The sequence below is a fragment of the Ambystoma mexicanum genome, chromosome 1p (assembly GCF_040938575.1).
Source record: "Ambystoma mexicanum isolate Mex_15411 chromosome 1p, UKY_AmexF1_1, whole genome shotgun sequence".
Lineage (NCBI taxonomy): Eukaryota > Metazoa > Chordata > Amphibia > Caudata > Ambystomatidae > Ambystoma > Ambystoma mexicanum.
Window position 1 is genome coordinate 1,373,229,703 of NC_090921.1, and position 2,813 is coordinate 1,373,232,515.

The following is a 2,813-nucleotide window of genomic DNA, read 5'->3' on the forward strand; positions in this document are numbered from 1 at the left end:
TTCTCTCTTCTCCTCGTTCATTTTACCCAGAGTTCTAAGCTCGCTAGTTGTGTATCTAACTTTTCACTTTCGTATACGCATCATGTAACTGTGTGGTCATGTGCTGCAAAAAAAAATCTTTTGGTCCCTCTTATGATCACAGCATGATCATTCTGTCTGTGGTCTCCTTACCCCTTCTGCACTACACTATTTAAACTCAAGTGTATGGTTGCAACAATGTATAAATGGAGCAATGTTCCTCATGTTGACTCGTCATTCTTGACAGTCCATATTCACCTGTACACTTTACACATTTTCTCCTTTTACTCTATGTTGCCAATAAGCATCATTAATACAATATCATAAACAATTTTAATTCACTTTCTTGTGTCATAATTTTCTTAACTATCAATGTCTTCATGAATTTTTCACCATTTACATACCCACATAAAACAAACAGACATACTTGATAGGTCACATGTATCAGCCTATTTGTCAAGACTCATCCTCGCTATGCCCCTAAAATGATACTCCGGTTGAGTGTTATCTCCCCTCTTTAAACTGCTCTTTAAAACAGTTTGTTTTCTACGTCACCCGTAATAGGGCTCTAGGGAACAGATCCTGCTGACGTTCTTTAAAACTCAGGAAAGCTGGGCGTATACCACTGTGACGCTCCTTGTCTCACAGGGTTCGTTGCTTGACGTTTATCGTTTCTAGCCAACCTTCTTTAAATTGTTCAACGCTCTTATTGTCTCGAGTTAATTATCCCCATTAAACTCAATGCTCCTTGTCTCGAGCTGACCATCCCTTTCCAACCCACTGTTACTCATTTTTTCTCCCTCATCATTCTCGCATTCATTCGTTTTTGCCATCTTGCTCAGTTTGCACTCACCATTCGTACATTCGGCTTTCGACTCTCGGGATCGCAACGCTTCCTTCTGCGGCCTCTCCAACCTTCTGTTCGTTCAGCTTCCTGTAGATGCCAGGAGGGGTGTCTGACTGAAAATAGGGGACCCGTCTACCCTAGCTTGCGCGGGCCTTAACCTATTCTGACCGTTATCCACAGGGAGTGTCGCGTCCTTCCAGCCGAATGGCACTGGTCGTCCGATATTTCCGGGGGACCCTAAAGCTTACTTATCTCAATGGAAATCAAACCTTCCTCTGACACCACATGAACTGGAGGACTTGCAGCCCTTTAAGATAGGTCAGCAATACATTTGAGTGGAATGGGGATGCAGAGATTACTCAAACATCAACAAACTAAATGACTCAGGAACTTGGCAAAAAGATCAACGGATGTCTCACAGCATGATCTCAGTGAACTTTATAAAAAAGCACTCTTTTATACTAAAATCTCATCATAGGTGATGTACAACCTGCGTATTACTAACGTCATCCTACGTGGCAATCTACAAAAACCCACTGAAGAGAATGATAGGATCTAAGGGAATATCTAAGTATACAATCCATACTCGTCTAATGGGCATGAGAAAGGTAATAGGTTTCTTAACATCAGGTGGGGCAACTAAGCCCTTCGCTTAAAACAGGTCACTATGAACGTCACTAAATACACAACGTCCTATTGGCTACTTAACTATAGGACCCCCAATCATGCGATCCTCTATCATTGGTTGGCTTCTAACCTCCGTCAGCATCCTTCAGCCCATGCTAGCCGCACACAGGCCAGACTGCCAGGTGCTGGTGAGTTAGTCTTAAGCAATCGCTTCCCACCAATTAGAACATCAACACCTCAGTGGTCGGTTGTCAATTAGGGCATTTAAACTCATTCTTTAGAGTGTTCTTTTGCTCTGGAAGATGCAGGGGAGTAGAGGCACGCTCTGCCCTCGTGCGTAGGTGTGACCATTCTGCTCATCCAACTCCTTCGCCCCACGTGACTGAAGACCACAAAATTGAGCTTTCATTGTATTAAAAAGACTATTTTCCAATGAGTCTCTGATGTCTTCTTTGTTCTCTCCAAACTTCTGAACAGGAGTTTCATTATTCCACAAGATTGTAACTAATTTCTGTTTTTCTCAGCCAGATAGGACCTCGATTTCTTGGCTCGTTCAACCTCGCCTTTCTGAACTTCGTTTGTAATCCATTTGTTTTCTAACTGCGCCACACTTAGAAAAGATGGCCTTTCTCCTTTAGCTCAGCTCTGGTTATAGGTCATAATGGGACCAACCATTCTTTACTTATTCCTATGTATCCATACATTGGCGCTTGCCGCAATCTATTTTACTATAAAGCTAGCCTCATGAAAACTTCTTGCGTTACTTTGCGTTTGTACACATGTGAACTGGCTTAATGTGATCACTGTTTCTTCAGCATAAGCCTCTTCATGTTGAGCCCAAGTTGTTGCTCATCTTTGATACTTTCTTGATGCCTTATAGAATATCTGCATTCTCTGGTGCCTGCATCTCTTCTATTGTGCGTCAGCTTGACTCTCGCATGATGTCACCACTCTGCTTCGTCAGTCAGGCATCCTGCCTCTTCTGGGATTTCGTTTAAATAGCCATCATACTGTCTTGAATGCAGGTGTGGTTTTTTCAATGGGAACCTAGCCTCCAGGATTTCCTTTGGCTTCTGTCGTTTTAGTTGTTCTACACATGTCACATGCTCTGGTTTTCTACATATAGGCGTTCTAGGCAAAGTGGTTGAGGTGTGGGTACTTAGCTCCTTCTCTACACTAGCTGATGGATTTACGAGGGATTTTGAAACATGGGGTAATTAGTGGTGATTATGCAGCACAAGTGAAACGTGCATAAAGAAAACAAATGTCAAATTGCGTTTTCAGAGCACGCAAAGTGTAGCCAATTACTTCAGGTGATAAA